General features: G+C 48.5%; 1 protein-coding gene across 1 annotated transcript in view; it reads left to right on the top strand.

Annotated features, from left to right (window-relative positions):
* Nucleotides 1-14,806: 14,806 nt before the first annotated feature.
* LOC113885060 (ubiquitin-conjugating enzyme E2 E2) overlaps nt 14,807-17,254 on the top strand; it is a 374,924-nt gene continuing 372,476 nt past the window's right edge. The window contains exon 1 of the mRNA XM_027530187.1: nt 14,807-14,950. The gene's annotated coding sequence lies outside the window, so the exon portion shown is untranslated. The remainder of the gene's footprint in view (nt 14,951-17,254) is intronic.

Raw genomic sequence — 17,254 nt, 5'->3', positions numbered from 1 at the left:
CTTTCAGAGTGCTTTATTTCACAGCAGTACATTTCAGGAAAAACATGCAAAGGTGAAGAAGTGAGAATCAGCCTGGTGTTTCAAAACACAACACAAATACAGGCATGTTTATATATGCAACTCAGCTACTAGGAACGAAAGCAGAAAGGTATGGGAAATGTTTGGCACACTGAATTTGTGATGTGGAGGGGGAAAAGTTTCATCAACAGAGTGTTCATAGTGTTAGTGTAATACAGTTGTCTTTGCAGTCAGCCACGCTCGGATTAATTATTCATGGCTTTGCCAGAAGACGTGCTGGATGTAAGTGTATTTATCCAACCAATTTTCTTGCTGGTAAAAGCAAATTCTTGTTGAAAAGAAAATAATAATGATCTGCTATTGTGTGTGCTCTGGAGATGAAGCCCAGGGTGACAATTTCAAAAGAAATCACTTAATAGTTTTTACTACTAAAGTGAAAACATGATATTAATATAATTTCAAAAAATTACAATCTTATCTGAAATCTTCTAAGGAGGCTACATCCCCACATTCTTGGGATAAAAGTACACAACTTGGACCTGTCATCAGTCCCGTTTCTTTTCGTCCTTGCAGTTCTGAGATAACCAACCAAGAGTCTCTGAAAGAGGTAAATGTGTCACTATTCTTTAATGCCGAGAATCTTATTTTCTGTAACCCTATGGTGGGTGCATGCTAATTGGAGAGAAAAAGATTTAGAATGCACTGAATTGATACACCGAGGTTCTTTCCTGGGCTGTGGAGTTTGGAATCAGGGATTCCTGGGATGCAAATAGCAGATGACACGTACCTTCCTTCTGCTCCCAGCTAAGCGGCCCCTCCTGGGATACTGGGTTCAGTTCCTGACAATATGTTTCAGTAGGAACATAGACAAGTCAGGGTGTGTTTGGAGGAGAGGGGCTTAAATGGTGGTGGAACAGAAACCTGTGTCACAAGATGAAGAACTGGAGAGAAGAGGAATGCTTCCTAGGGGAGGAAACAACTCACCAGGCGTGTTGTCTGCTCAGTTGGATGGTCATGTTCTACTCTTTTCGACCCCATGGACTGTAGCCCACCAGGCTCCTCTGTCCATGAGATTTCCCAGGCAAGAATGCTGGAGCAGGTTGCCATTTCCTTCTCCAGGGGATCTTTCTGACCCAGGAACTGAACCCCTGTCTCTCGAAGCTCCTGCATTGGCAGGTAGATTCTTTCCCACTGCGTCACCTGGGAATCCCGTGGGGCATGTTGTTGTTCAGTCCCTAAGCCGTGTCTGACTCTGCGACCTCGTGAACTGCAACACGCCAGGCTTCTCTGACCTCCACCATCTCCTGGAGTTTGCTCAGACTTCTGTCCACGGAGCAGGTGATGCCCTCCAACTATCTCATCCTCTATCACCCCCTTCTCCTCCTGCCCTTTATCTTTATCAGCATCAGGGCCTTTTCCAATGAGTGGGTTCTTCACATCAGGTGGCCAAAGTATTGGAGCTTCAACTTCAGCATCAGTCCTTCCAGTGAATATTCAGGGTTGATTTCCTTTAGGATGGACTGGTTGGATCTCCTTGTAGTCCAAAGGACTCTCAAGAGTCTTCTCCAGCATCACAGTTCAAAAGCACCAATTAGGCCCTCAGCCTTCTTTATGGTCTAACTCTCATATGACTAACTCAATGACTACTTGGAAAAACCATAGGTTTGACTACAGGGACCTTTGTCAGCAAGGTGATACCTCTGCTTTTTAATACTGTCTAGGTTTGTCATATCTCTTCTTCCAAGGAGCAAGCCTCTTTTAATTTTATGGTTGCAAGTTAGCCATATTTAAATAATGAAAGAGCTTTCTTGCAGGAGAGCTGGTAGCATAACTCTATAGTCCCAAAAGCATAAGAGAAAAGAATTGGGAAGCAATTTAGGGGAGAAGAGAGATGTCCAAACTGGATGTCCAACTGTCCAATGATGGAGTTGGCTATGGGGGAGGTAGGAAGTCCCATCTCTAGAGACATTCAAGTAAATTATCTTGAAAGAATTCTAAATGAGGTAGTAATTGGATTGGACATCCTGCAAAATCCTCCTGAGCAGGACCCTGTGAGGCTCCTGGGCACGGGAGCCTTTCTGTGTCCACTGTTTCTTGTTTGCAAGGAGTAGATTCCGTGACCTTCCCGGAGTTCCAAAAGGCAGATTCCAACTACAGTCAATCAGGGAGGGAAGGTGATATGGAGACAAGGGAGGAACAGTCAAGAAACATTAGTGCAGCCTTGGGCAGGGTTCTGGTTCCCCTCCAGGGATACACACAACAGTAACTTTGAGCTCTTTGGAAGTAAAGCTATGACCAACCTAGACAGCATATTAAAAAGCAGAGACATTACTTTGCCAACAAAGGTCCTTCTAGTCCAAGCTATGGTTTTTCCAGTAGTCATGTATGAATGTGAGAGTTGGACTATAAGGAAAGCTGAGTGCTGAAGAATTGATGTTTTTGAGCTGTGGTGTTGGAGAAGACGCTTGAGAGTCCCTTGGACTGCAAGGAGATCCAACCAGTCAATCCTAAAGGAGATCAGTCTGACATTCATTGGAAGGACTGATGCTGAACCTGAAGCTCCGATACTTCGGTCACCTGATACAAGGAGCTGACTCACTGGAAAAGACCCTGATACTAGGAAAGATTGAAGGCAGGAAGAGAAGGGGACGACAGAGGATGAGAGTGTATCCTCTGTGTTGTGTCACGCGAGTGTATGTTCCTCGGTTCTTTGTCTCGTCACAACAAAGATTTGGAGCGACGGACATTAAAGCCCTCGGAGCGTCACAGCTCTCGGGTCTTGGACAAACCGTGCTACAGCTCTTAGGCAAATCAGTGTTACAGCTCTATTTTATTTAGAAGGTAGCAGGAGAGTGAGAGAGAGAGAGAGAGAAAGAAAAGAGCGCACGCATGCGGTAGAGAGAGTCCATGAGAAAGCGCTTTGGCTCCTCCTTTTATATGTTTTTTCCTCCACCTGGGCCTGCCCTATGCAAATTGGGCTTAGCCAGGAGTGCTGTTTGTTCTGCCTGAAGTTTTCACTCTGGTCCTCGGACCTTCCTTGTCTGTTAGCCACCGCCATTTTGGACTCCTTTTCCCTATTCTACCTACCTATCATTCCCCCCTCAAGAGATGGGAGGCCCAATTCTTTGGGAATAGGGGCATCAAGGTCTTTCTGGCTACTTCCTGCTGAACTGGGACAGTGAGGGGTATTGGGCCTCCCCCTCTTGCTAGTCTCAATCCTCAGAGTCCTTATAGCGGTGTCCAAGGGTGTGTGATATTTTCCGTGGTCAGCTGTAGTTTTATATCTTTGTTGAACTGGCACTGCAATGTTGTAGCTGGTTGACCTGGGCAGAGACAAAACAGGTTAGACAATTGACAGTACATGGAATAATCATAGGCATCATCGATATAGCATAACAAGGACTAGTAGGGACATTGGTCAATTTTAAATTCACATGGCCAGGATGGCTCAAGTCCCTCCTTGTTCAGGGATCAGAAGATCTATCTCCTGTCTGTTTTGGAGTACAGTCTCTGTCAAGCTGTGTTGGCTCCTTAGAGTTATCCTGAGAAATCTTATCCCCAGAAACCAGATTTTGGGTGTGTTCATTAGAATGGCACTCATTGGTAGTTCTGAATAGGTATCTGAGATCTCCCAGGGACTCACAGGTGTATTGAGTGTCCTCTTCTGTTTTCTTTCATGGCTTGACTCATGAGTAGTGAATCCAGGAGTCATGTCCTGGTACCTTGACTGCTGTGGGGGTAGAAAGTATTACAGGGTAGGGGCCCTTCCATGTGGGCTGGAGTTGAGCCTTTGGGGACCCATCTTTCCAGACTTTAATTAGGACTTGAGTCCCTGGAGCATATAGTGGTGACTCTTCAGAATCTTTTGGGTCCTGGTTCATACCCCACAAGCGTATATCCTGTTGGAATTGCCCAATGGCCATGGTATAAGACCGCAGGGTCTGAACCTCTGGATCTAGGAAGAGGTCATTGACATAAACAAAAGGTCTCCCATATAGCATCTCATAAGGACTAAGACCAAACTGTTCTTTAGGGGCAATGCGGGTGCGGAGGAGAGCTATTGGTAAAGCCTCCTTCCATCCCAGGGAGGTCTCCTGGGTTATCTTTTTATCACCGATTTTAGGAATTGATTGGCTCTTTCTACTTTTCCTGAAGACTGAGGCCTCCAGGCACAATGGAGATAATAAGTAATGCCCAATGCTTTCCAGACCCCTTGGGTGACCTTAGAAGTGAATGATGTCCCATTGTCACTTTGTAATGACCTGGGCAGACCAAATCTTGGAATGATTTCATGGAGCAGTTTTTTAATCACCTCCGGGTGGGAAAGCCTTCAATCCATCCTGTGAATGTTTCTGTCATGACTAATAGGTATTTATACCCTTGAGAAACTGGCATCTGGGTGAAGTCCATCTGCCAGTCCTCTCCTGGGTAGGCCCCACGTCGTTGGATGGGCTGGGCCAGCTGGGGTCTTCGAGCTCCTTGGGGGTTGTTTAATTGGCAAATGGGACAAGAGGAGACCGCCTGTCTTATAGTTGTTTGGAGGCCTGTTCCTCTGAAGGACCTTTCTAGTAATCTTTGGAGGGCCTTTTCTCCTAAATGAGTAGTGGCATTTAAGGAGTTAACCAACTTCCATTGGAGGTTTCCAGGTAGAAAAAGGAGTCTCTCCTTTTGGAACCATCCCATATGATCTTCTTGAAAGCCCTCGCTCTTAGCTTTAAGAGTCTCACCTTCAGTATATGAAGGAGTTTCTGGCAAATTAGTCTGTGGAACTAAGGCGGCAATCCCTATTAGGTCATGGTTCTGTAATGCTGCTCTCCTAGCTGCCTGATCAGCTGCTTGGTTCCCTCGTGCCGCTTCCATGTTCCCTTTTTGGTGTCCTTTACAGTGGGAGACTGAAACCTCAGTGGGCAGGTGGACTGCCTCCAAGAGTCAAATCTGATCACCATATTTGATTGGGGACCCTCGGGTGGTCAAGTGGCCCCTTTCTTTCCCAAACAGCCGCATGTGCATGTAGCACCAGAAAGGCATACTTGGAGTCAGTGTCAATGGCTATTCTTTTTCCTTTTCCCAGGTCTAAAGCTTGAGTCAGGGCTATGAGCTCAGCTAATTGGGCTGAAGTACCTGGTGGCAGAGGCTTAGCCTCTATGGTCTCAAAATTGGAGACTACTTTTTCCGGCTCTCCTTTTTCCATCCAAGACAAAGCTGCCTCCATCAGTGTACCAGATTTCCTCAGGATTGGTCAGAGGATCTGACAATCCCTCTTGGGGTTTTGTCCAGTGGTCCAAGGTTTCTAGACAAGAGTGAAAGGGGAGAGAGCCCTCGGGGGTAGGGAGGAGGGTGGCTGGGTTAAGAACCTCACAAGGGGATATAGCGAGGCCTGGATTTTCCATCAGCATTACTTGATATCTGAGGATTCTTTGATCAGACATCCATAAATGGCCTTTCCCATTTAGGAGTTGTTTCACTTGGTGGCTGGTAAAAATAGTTAGTTTGCCCCCAAAGGAGAGTTTTAAAGCATCTTCTATCATGATTGCAATTACTGCAAGATTTCGAAGGCAGGGGGGCCAACCTCGGGTAGTTGGATCAAGCCTCTTGGATAAGTAAGCTACAGGCTGGGGCTCAGATCCCAACCTTTGAGTTAACACTCCCAAGGCTATTTCCTCTCTTTCATGGACATAAAATTGGAATGCTTTTTTTGGGTCTGGCAACCTCAAGGCAAGTGCCTGAGTTAAGGCCTGTTTTAGTGTAGCCTCTGCCTCCTTTTGGAGAAGGCAATGGCACCCCACTCCAGTACTCTTGCCTGGAAAATCCCATTGACAGAGGAGCCTGGTAGGCTGAAGTCCATGAGGTCGATGAGTCGGACACGACTGAACGACTTCACTTTCACTTTTCACTTTCATGCATTGGAGAAGGAAATGGCAACCCACTCCAGTATTCTTGCCTGGGGAATCCCAGGGACGCGAGAGCCTGGTGGGCTGCCATCTATGGGGTCGAACTGGGTTGGACACGACTGAAGTGACTTAGCAGCAGCAGCAGCAGCTGCCTCCTTTTGAGGAGTTCCCCACATCAGTGGGATTGAATCATCTCGTCCCTTTAAGCTTTCATATAAGGGCTGGGCAATTAGACCATAGTTGGGTATCCAGATTCTACAATAACCAGTTAGCCCCAGGAAAGCTCGCAATTGTTTTCAAGTCGTGGGGGAGGGCAACTGGAGGATTCCTTGTACCCGATCAGAGGACAGCCTCCTGGACTCATGTGTAATCTGAACTCCCAAGTAAGTGACCTTTGTCTCGACCATCTGTGCCTTAGCACGGGAGACTTTATCTCCCCTTTCTGCCAAGAAGTTTAGAACCTGAATTGCATGTTGTTGAGCACTTTTCTCATCTGGACAGCAGATTAGTAGGTCATCTACGTATTGCAATATTTTCCCATTAGGTCCCAGGTCCAGATCTAGGAGATCCCGGCTAAGGGCCTGTCCAAATAGGTGGGGGCTATCTCTGAACCCCTGAGGTAATACTGTCCAAGTCATCTGTTGGTGTTTTTATCCTGGGTCCTCCCACTCAAAGGCAAAAATATATTGGGATTCTTTAGCCAGTGGTATGCAAAAAAAAATGCATCTTTGAGATCTAAGACTGTAAACCACTTGGCACTGGGTGGGATTTCTCCCAAGATTACATAGGGACTGGGTACTGTGGGATGGAGGGGGACTACAGCTTCATTTATGATCCGGAAATCTTGAACCAGTCGCCAGGTTCCGTCTTTTTTCTTTACTGAGAGGATTGGGGTGTTACATGGCAAACTGGTGGGGACCAATAGCCCACAAGCAAGGACTTTATTTATTAAAGGCTGTAGTCCCTCCCGGGCCTCTCTTTTGAGAGGGTATTGTTTCCGGTTAGGAAACCGAGTGGGATCTCGGAGGACAATGATGACCGGCTCAGCTTGGTGGGCTCGTCCAGGAATCCCCTGTCCCACACCTGGGGGTTAATTTTGTCTTCCCATAGTTTTTGGTCCCTCTCTATTGAAGGTGTAATGGGTTCTTCAGTAGTAACCAGGAGCTGTAGAGCTCTGGGGGCTGAAAAACTTCCCACCACAAGGGTGGTCCCCAGTTTAGTGAGTATATCTCTTCCCAATAAGGGGGTAGGACACTCAGGGACCACCAGAAACTGGTGGGAAAATATTTGTCTATTCCAGCAACAAAGAGCTCAGGTGAATCTTTTAGTAGTTGCTTTTCCTGTAGCACCCAAAATGGTACAGGTTTGGGAGGAGAAGGCTCCAGAGTAGGAGATCAAGACAAAGTAGGTAGCCCCTGTGTCAACCCAGAAATTCTCGGACCTACCTGCCGCATCCAGTTGCACCCTTGGCTCCAGCCCCGTGATGGTTATCTGTGACAGGCGGGCTGGCTGGAGCGGGCCACTTCAGTCCTCTTAAACCATCGTGAGGGTAGGCTTGGCACTTGACCTTGAGGCTCTTGGGTCCCGAGGGCAGAGTGCTGCCCAATGTCCCAGTCGATGGCATTTGTGGCAAGCCGTTCTAGGAGACTTGTCACGGTTTGGACACTCTTTGGCCCAATGCCCTGCCTGTCTACAGATCAGGCATTTGTCTCGTGCCTTGTCCCTCAAGGACTCCGGGTTTGCCATAGGGCTTCTCTGGAGGGCGGCCAGCATCTGGGCATGCCTTGTCTCTTTTTCCCTATTCTACCTGCCTAACGGTTGGATGGCATCACTGATTCGATGGATATGAATTTGAGCAAGCTCCGGAGGTGGTGATGGACAGGGAAGCCTGGAGTGCTGCAGTCCACGGGGTTGCAGAGTCAGACATGACTGAACAACTGAACTGAACCGAACTTGAGCTCTTTACAGAACCCCCAACAAATGGAAGAGGACACCTGAGGCCAGATTAAAGGAACCAGAGAAGTTTAACGGGAGACCATTGAATGCAGGCCCTGCACACACCCTGATCCTTTTCAGTAACCCCACCCTTGGGCCCTTGAACCATTGTTGTAAAACTTCTCACCAAATCCTCCCAGGTCAGGACACACACTTTTTCAAGGCACTAGCCCAGTGTGTCCTCCTTGGCCCGGCAAAGCAACAGAGCTATTCTTTTCTACTTCACCCAAAATTTGTCTCTGAGATTCGGGTCGGTACTGGTGTAGAGAGGCTCAGTTTTCAGCATCACGATTGCCAAGAGCTTTGAACTTCTTCAGAAGCCCCATCCCATGTACTCAGGGCATTATTGGGTATATTCCCACAGGTAGTCATAACAGAACCCATTCTTTCTACTTCTGGATCCTGTCAGTGGTGACACTTCCTGACGCCTCAAAGCCTATGAGATCCTGGAGATAATTGACAGTTTATCCCTGACAGCTCCATGGAGGCCGCCCTGGGCCACAGCTGCCCACTGTGCCAAGCCATCGTCCCACTGGTCCCACGTCCACTGTTCTGACAACCTGGCAACACCTCCCTTTCTCGTGCTCCACTGTGCCATGGTTGTCAAGCCAGGGTCCCATAATGCTGAACGGAGTTTATGGGCAAATAGCTGTTCCTGTTTTCTTCCTCTTGGACTTCACTAATAGTTTACAAGGACTGAGTTGGGATAATCAGATGGCAACAGATTTTATGTCTGCCTTAAAACTGCCTTTCCCCAGAGGGATGTTCTCATCATACTTGAGCAGCATTCTAAGTCTCCAAACCCTTCTTCCTTACGGTCAAGTCTTCTTAGGTCACTCCTTGGTCCTTCATAGTAATGTCTTCCCTAAGGGCTTGCTTTACTAGCAGGTGCACACCGGACATTCTGAATCCCAGGTTGGGCAAATGAGACTCAAGCTGTGGCCTTGTCTTCTTCCCTTTCCCCTATTTTCCTCTATCTTTTATGATTCTATGAAGCGTGAGAACAGAGGAAGATAAACATAATGGGAACACACGCTTCATGGTAGGGGAAAGGAGAACCATGCGGTGTGGATGGCTTAATTGAATTTTTTTCTGTTTATTTATTTATATTTTATATTGGAGTGTAATTGATTTACAATGTATTGGTTTCAGGTGTACAACAAAGTGAATCTGTGATACACACACATACACACACACACACACATATATATATATATACAAATATCCACTCTTATTTCAGATTCTTTTCCCAAACAGGTTATTACAGAGCATTGAGAAGAGTTTCCTGTGCTATACAGTATGCCCTTGTTGGTTATCTATTTTATACATAGCAGTGTGTATCTATTAATCACAACCTCCCAATTTATCCCTCTACACCATCTTTTTAAGCGAATTAAAAAAATTTCAGTGTGATGTTTATTCTACTAAATAGTGGGACTAAAAGAAGTCCTCATATAATTTAGCAGTTTCAAAGTGATTGGTCAGCCTGCATAGGATTTCACTGCAAAAAATCTAGTCTATATATCAGGGGAAAAAATATCCAGAAGCTTGCTGATAGCATTTGCAAAACGATTTTTATTACTCATCCAATACTAATTATAAAATTTGAGAGATCAACTAAGAGAAATTTGCATATGCTCTTTATAAAGATATTTACACACACATCTGCCTTAACTGATACTCTCTAACTTGTGGGTTAAGATATAGGGTGTTGTGAGTTTCCGTGGAAAAGCTATGGATGGTGGGGGAAGAGGATGTCTGCCATTCACTTTGAACAGACAGAGGAAGAACTGTGTTTAGCTCTTCCAACTGAACCTTCCTTACAGGTGAATAGCTCAGTTTTGGTATATGTCAGAGGGAAAACAAGCCAATTCTTGGAATTCTTGCATATTTCTTCAGAGCATCCTTTAGTAGGTCCTTCTCTCTTATCTTTAAAAAAAAGGATGCATGTACAAATCTATGTTTTTAACACTGGACTCACGCTGAAGTGCCCTGACATTCATTAACTCAAGAGCCGAAGTGCTGATTGCAAATCCCAGCTCTGCTGTGTGACTCTGCCAAGTGACTTTATTCCCTGTCCTTCAGTGTTCTCATCTGTGCAGTGGGTGAGTGAATGAAACCACCCTTATGGGCTGTTTGTGGGTCAGTATATGTATAAAGTGCTGGAATTTTGCCTGGTGCCAGTTAAGAACATGCTACATGTTAACATTATTATTGAAGAAATTAGAGTAACGCCTATTACACCAGCAACTGAAAGAGGTCAGTTTCATTCTCTCAACCAATATTACTGAATATATATAGTAATGATCCCCGGCCAATGAAATCCTTCTTCCCAAAGTGCTTATATGAGGAGGGGAGAGGGACAGAGGAGCAGAGGAGAAGGGGGGGACTAACAGAAATAAGTAAAAAATATATTATTTCATATATTATTTCAGATTTATTATGATGATCTTAAAGCAGACATATTTAAAATCGATAACCAACAAGAACCTACTGTACAGCACATGAAACTCTACTCAATGTTATGTGGCAGCCTTGACAGGAGGGGAGTTTCAGGGAGAATGGATACATGGATATGTATGGTTGAGTCCCTTTGCTGTTCACCTGAAATTATCACAACTTTGTTGGTTAATTGGCCATGCTCCAGTACAAAATAAAAAAAATTTTTTAAGAAGAAAAATAAAGCAGAGATTAGATAAGAGATGCTGGAGGAGGAAAGAATACGATAGAGCAAACTGTAAGTCAGATGTCTTGAGGTCGGGTAATGTTTGGTGTGGTCCATATGAGCAAGGAGGCCAGAGTGGCTGCAGGGGGAAAAGAGAGGAGGAAGCCACACTTCGTGAGGTCGGAGGGGTTCTGGCTGGGGTGGCAGGGGGATCCTGGGGTGGCTTGTAGCCATTGTTGCCATCCTTTGGCTGTTCTTTAGGATAAGAAGCCACTCCAGGTTTTGAGAAGAGGAGAGAAATAACCTAACCTATATGGTAAAGGATCACTTGGACTGTTGGGTGGGGCCTGGGGGCTGGGGTGCGTGGGCGAGTGCATGGGGGAATAGAAAGATCAAGTCAGAGGCCGTTATGGAGAGATGCTGGTGGCTTGGACCAGGGAATTAGCTGTGGGGAGGGAGATGGCAAACAGTGAATACTTCCATGTGTATTTTTGAAGGCAGATGTAGATGGAATCTGCCAAGGAATTGAATATCGTGTATAAAGGATAGAAAAGCTCTGAGAGGACAGGGATATTTTTCTCTTTTATTCAACGTCATGTCCCAATCACCTAGATAGTGCCTGGTACGCAATATTCCTTGAACCAATGAAAAAGGTAGCTGATTTGTATTACAATGCCCTACTTAAACTCAGCGAATACTATAAAGCAGCTAAAACATCTACAGCCATTTCTCCAAAGAAGACATGCAGATGGCTAAGAGGCACATGAAAAGATGCTCTATATCAATAATTATTAGCAAAATGTGGATCAAAACTACAATGAGGTATCACCTCACACTGGTCCCCTGGAGAAGGGAATGGCTACCCACTCCAGTATTCTTGCCTGGAGAATTCCAAGGACAGAGGAGCCTGCCGGACTATAGCCCATGGGGTTGCAAAGAACTGGACACGACTGAGTGACTGACACATGTACACATACATATACACAACCGTGTGTAAACAGGTAGCTAGTGGGAAGCTGGAGAAGGCAATGGCACCCCCTCCAGTACTGTTGCCTGGAAAATCCCATGGATGGAGGAGCCTGGTAGGCTGCAGTCCATGGGGTCGAGAAGAGTCAGACATGACTGAGTGACTTTACTTTCACTTTCCACTTTCATGCATTGGAGAAGGAAATGGCAACCCACTCCCAGTGTTCTTGCCTGGAGAATCCCATGGACGGAAAAGCCTGGTAGGCTTCAGTCCATGGGGTTGCACAGAGTCGGACACGACTGAAGTGACTTAGCAACAGCAGCAGCAGCAGTGGGAAGCTGCTGCTTAGCACAGGAGCTCAGCTTGGTGTTCTGTGATGACCAAGAGGGATGGAACAGGGTTGGGGGTGGGAGGGACATTCAAGTGGGAGGTGTGTATACATATAGCTGATACACTTTGTCCTACAGCAGAAACCAATAGAACATTGTAAAGCAAGTTATGACCAACCTAGATAGCATATTCAAAAGCAGAGACATTACCTTGCCAACAAAGTTTCGTCTAGTCAAGGCTATGGTTTTTCCTGGGGTCATGTATGGATGTGAGAATTGGACTGTGAAGAAGGCTGAGCGCCGAAGAATTAATGCTTTTGAACTGTGGTGTTGGAGAAGACTCTTGAGAGTCCCTTGGACTGCAAGGAGATCCAATCAGTCCATTTTGAAGGAGATCAGCCCTGGGATTTCTTTGGAAGGAATGATGCTAAAGCTGAAACTCCAGTACTTTGGCCACCTCATGCGAAGAGCTGACTCATTGGCAAAGACTCTGATGCTGGGAGGGTTTGGGGTCAGGAGGAGAAGGGGACGACAGAGGATGAGATGGCTGGATGGAATCACTGACTCGATGGACTCGTGAGTCTCAGTGAACTCCGGGAGTTGGTGTTGGACTGGGAGGCCTGGGGTGCTGCGATTCATGGGGTCACAAAGAGTCGGACACGACTGAGCGACTGATCTGATCTGATCTGATCTGAAAGCAACTGCTGCTGCTGCTGCTAAGTCGCTTCAGTCGTGTCCGACTCTGTGCGACCCCATAGACGGCAGCCCACCAGGCTCCCCTGTCCCTGGGATTCTCCAGGCAAGAACACTGGAGTGGGTTGCCATTTCCTTCTCCAATGCATGAAAGTGGAAAGTGAAAGTGAAGTTGCTCAGTCGTGTCCGACTCTTAGCGACCCCATGGACTGCAGCCCACCAGGCTCCTCCATCCATGGGATTTTCCAGGCAAGAGTGCTGGAGTGGGGTGCCATTGCCTTCTCTAATCAAAAAAAAAAAACAAGTACAGATAAATGAAGTCCTGTAGCAACTATCAGTTTCAGCATTTAAGCAGTGAAGCCTTTTCCTTTCTTCAGGTTAGACACTGTCACTGCTGCGTGCCTGGCCCTCTGCTGCCAATGACCAGGACTGAAAAAGGCTTGGATAACTTTCTGTAATAGAAGAGTACTTCATTACAAAATATTCATGGTGAACATACAGAAACCAACAGGAAATACACCTTAGAGTATAGGAAAGAGTAGCTTATTTGGAGAAAACAGAGACCTAAGAAATGGGGATTCTCTCATGTATCCTCACTAGACAACTGCAAAACATACAGGAACACAGTCAATAAAATGAGAACATTAATACACAAGGATTTCATGAGGTAAAATAAGTTATATACCGCATTTCAGACAATCTACGAAATGGCTTATTTAGGTCATATTCTAAATATTAAAAAATACAATGCATTTTATGTCATCTTTTCCTATTAATATACTGCAGCATTTGAGAGAGATAGATGGCTACATAATTGATGATAAGCCCAGGATATGGTGATTTCTAATCCCCCAATACACATTTTAGAGTTTAAGGGTAATCAGGTTTGTTGATATCCTTGAGTGACACACAGAGTTGGTATACAAGAGCACACCCACGTTTTGGTCCGTGGTGATTCATGGAGACTAGAAGCAATCTTCAGGGAAATTACAAAGTACCTGTCAATTCTTAAAGATGACATTTGATAAAAGGATGTTCCGTTCTAGACCTATGTTCGGGGAACCTCGACTGTCTCCTGTCCTTTGAGTCACCCGCGGGGCTGTCTTCAGGTCTGCTGGGCAGGACATTTTGTCCACATACACTGACAGCTTCAGGGTCTTTATTCAGAACATGTTTAGGGGCAGCAATAGCCATCAACCGGAAGAGGACCTGCGGCGAAGGTGGAGGTGGGGGAATTGTGTGGAAGCAGAGTTTGCACAGCAGACATAGGTTTGTGCTTTTCTAACGGTTATTCGGGGGACCTCATGACTCCCCTGGTGGCTCAGATGGTAAAGAATCTGCCTGAAGAGCAGGGGACCTGGGTTCGATCCCCGGGTGGGTAAGATCCCCTGGAGGAGGAAATGGCAACCCAGTCCAGTATTGTTGCCTGGAGAATCCCATGCACAGAGGGGCCTGGGGGGCTACAGTCTGTGGGGTCGCAGAGTCGGACACGACTGAATGACTAACACACACGCCCCGTGTCGTGGGGTCACCCACAGCCCCGCTCCTGTTCCCACAGCCTCCGACTGCCCCCCACTCGCACGGCCCCCACAGCCCGGGCCCCAGGGGGCGCGGAGGGCCCTACGCGCCGCAGAGCCGGCCGAGGGGCCCGCCTCAGCCCGGCCGGCCGGCGGGAAGTTTTCCACCCCGGGCGCGAGTGGGCATCGCGCGTCCCGGGGGAGTGCGCCCGGGGTCCACGCCGCAGCCGCCGGGAGGGAGCTCCGAGCCGGGGCGTCGCCAGGGCGGCAGCGGCAGGCGGTGAAGCGCCGCTCCTGCCTCGCCTCAGGGCGAGCCGCACCCGGCAGCGCGTCCCTTTAACGCGCGCGCCCGTCAAGGTGCCCGCGGCCCTCCCGATCGGCCCGGCAGCCTCCCTCCCGCGCCTCGCGGGCCCTGGCTCTCTGTCCCGGGGGGCGTCCCTCGCCCGCCCCCGCCGCCGTCCGCTCGCGGGGCTCGGTTGTCACTTCACTTTCCCTCGGCGCCCCGCGGGCGCGCGCGGCGGAGAGGGGGCGGGGCGGCGCGGGGCTCGCGCTCTCGCGCTCTCTGCCGGGCGCGCGCGGGCACGCTCCCTCGCGGGCACGCGCAGCGGGGGCGGGGTGGCGCGGGGCGGGGGCGGGGCGGCGCGGCGGGCTGGCGCGGGGCTCGCGGTCTCGCGGTCTCTCCCGGGCGCGCGCGCGGGCACGCTCCCCCGCGGGCGCGCGCGCGGACGGCCGGGCGGCGGCGGCGGCGGCGGCGGCGGCGGCTCACGGAGGCGGGGGCTCCACTTCCAGGACTCAGGGGCGGCGACAGCGCCAGCCGCGGGCAGCAGGCTCTGCAGCCGGAGCTGGAACGGCCGGGCGCGGCGGCGGCGCCGGGGGTGAGTCCGGCGGGCACAGGCGTGGCCGGGCGGTCCGCTGTGCGGGGCGGGGGTGCAGGTTCGGAGACCGGACGGCCCGCGGGGACGTCGATCCCCGGGGCCTCGTCGGCGCCCCTGCCCCCCGCGTCCCCTCAGCGCCCTGTCCCCGGGCTGGGGCTCGATCCCGCGACCGCGCGGACGGCCTCGCTCGGGTGCCGGAAGCCCCGCGCCCCTCCCCCTCCCTCCCCTCCCCCCGGCGCCCCCTCCCCCTTCGGACCTCGCGTCCCAGTCTTTGGCCGCCCGCCGCCCCTTCCCTGTCCAGCGCTCCCGGAACCAAGTCTCCGGGAAAGTGCAGGACGAGCGAGTGTCAAGGGGAAGTGCCGGCCCGGCCGCACGCGGGGTCCCTGCGGACCTGCCCCCCGTCATCGCCGCCGGCGGGGTCCCTGCGGGTCCCCCCACCCCCCGGGCCGGGGGCCGTGCGGCGTCCGCCCTGCGGCGGGCCGTGTGTTGTCCCCGCTTTGTGAAGCCCGCAGTCCGCGGTCCGAGCCCGTTTTCCTCGGCTCGGTCCTCCGCAGCCCAGCTGGCTCGGTTCGAAGCCGGGTTCCACCCCCAGCCTCCCCTCTTTCTCCCCCCCTCCCTGTCTCCTCGCTCCCAGTGTTTTCATCCCCTTGCCCTTTACTATTTCTAATGAAGATAAAGCGGAGCTTCTTGTGGCTTCTCCCCCCCCCCCCCCCCGCTCCCCCCCGACCGACCAGAAATGTCCAATCCATCTTCTCTTAAGGAAATTAAGGCCGCTTTGCAAGGATCTCTCGTCCTGTGCTCGGTGGCTGTTAGACCCATTTGCATGTTGCCCAGATTCACGGTTTTGCATTGTGTATTCTTGAGCGTCTACGCAAATATTTTTTTATTTAAAAGTGCAAAAGGAAATGCTAGGGTTTACCTTAAGAGTATCTTGCCATCTCGCCTTTCAGAAAAATTTTAAATTCTTCTTAGTTTTTTTTTTTCTTTTAATCTCCGATTCTTAAAAAAGTATGTTTCTGAATAGGTGAGGATTCGTTCTGGACCTTGGGAGTCTACAAATTTGTGTTGACTCACTTTGGATGCCCCTTGGCTCTTGAGAGTTCTGTCTGTGGGCTGATGCCAGTGATGGAGGGTTTTCGTATAATATCATACCCCATTATAGAAAGGTGTTCATCGCCACACCATAGCACTTTTCCCCTCAAATCTTGGCTGTTCTCCTATTATTTTCTGCATAAATATCCTTGCAGGTAAGTTAAAAGTAGTATAAATAATTTAATTTTGCGTTTTACAAAAGTTTAGAAACGTGGCTGGGAAGGCAAATGGCAAGAAATGGGACAGAATTAAGCGTTTTCCTGTTGGTGAAAGCTCAAAGGAACACTTGCTTCTGCAGTTTTATACTATGAGATGCAGTTCTGAGGCTTATCTGGACGGTAATCTGGATTCACGGAGTGACTATAGTTGTTTCTATGTTATCAATCATATTTATCACCAAATCATCTCATTTCTATGGAACATGTGAGTTTATTTTCATACGTTGCTAATTTCCGGGACTGTAATTTACAATATAGAATACACAGCTAAATACCCTTTTAGATAATTTTTGAGTTGAAGAAAGAACAATATTCAGACTTTTAATGTAACACTTCTTTGAGGAAAGTTCGATTTTACTATCTTATGTTTAGAAAATGAGTATTTGAGTGCAAAGTAAAAATCTTTATCTTTGAAACTATCATGGAAGAGTAGCTCCCTGTTTATAACCCTGGGATTCTAGTTTATCTTCACTCTAGATTAGCTAATTGGATCCAATTAGCTATTTAAGAATTCATCTTGAAAGATAATTTTAAAGTGCTGATTTAGAAGATAACATTCACTTCATGTATTTCTTTTTTATTTTTTTATTTTATGTGTCCTGCGGCTTGCGGAATCTTAGTTCTCTAACTAGGAATTGAACCCATACCCTCTGTACTGGGGACACAGGAGTCCCTTGAAGATAACATTGAGAGAGTTTTAATTCAGGAAATTAAAAAAGAAGTTGTTTATTTTTGGCTGTGCTCAGTCTTTGTTTCTGCAGGGGCCTCTCCCCAGTTGCCTTGAGCATGGGCTGCTCTGTGCTGGTCTTCTCCGCGGTGGCTTCTCTTTCAGAGGAGCCCCAGCTCTAGGGCGCTCAGGCTTCAGTAGTTGGGGTGCATGAGCCTAGTCGCTCTGCAGTATGTGGGATCTTCCAGACCAGGGATTGAACCCATGTCTCCTGCATTGGCAGGCGGATTCTTTACCATTGAGCCACCAGGGAAGCCCAGAAAGTTT

This window comes from Bos indicus x Bos taurus, chromosome 27 (assembly GCF_003369695.1).
Source record: "Bos indicus x Bos taurus breed Angus x Brahman F1 hybrid chromosome 27, Bos_hybrid_MaternalHap_v2.0, whole genome shotgun sequence".
In the NCBI taxonomy this organism is placed as follows: domain Eukaryota; kingdom Metazoa; phylum Chordata; class Mammalia; order Artiodactyla; family Bovidae; genus Bos; species Bos indicus x Bos taurus.
This window is presented reverse-complemented; position numbering and strand designations above follow the sequence as displayed.